Here is a 365-nt window from a genome sequence, read left to right on the forward strand (position 1 = left end):
AAAAGTTATAAGATAAAAGATGTTGATGGAATGTTCTCCTTTTCTGTCCAAAGAGATCGATCATAAAAGTGATGATCCCGATCCAAGGTCCATTTTGGAATGTTAAAAAGACATGATTGGGAGGAGTGGCAGAAGGCCATTCAAATTGAATTATTCTCCCTTAATAAAATGAATGTCTTTGGACCTATAGTCATAACGCCTGAGAATATAAATCTTGTTGTGTATCAGTGGGTATTCGTGAGAAAAGTAACACGATATAAAACCTGATTAGTTGCCCAAAGATTTTCTCAGAGACCGGAAATTGATTTTGAGGAAACGTATTCCCCGGTAATGGATGCAATTACGTTTAGATTTTTGATGAGCCT

The sequence above is a fragment of the Brassica oleracea genome, chromosome C1 (genome assembly GCF_000695525.1).
Source record: "Brassica oleracea var. oleracea cultivar TO1000 chromosome C1, BOL, whole genome shotgun sequence".
Lineage (NCBI taxonomy): Eukaryota > Viridiplantae > Streptophyta > Magnoliopsida > Brassicales > Brassicaceae > Brassica > Brassica oleracea.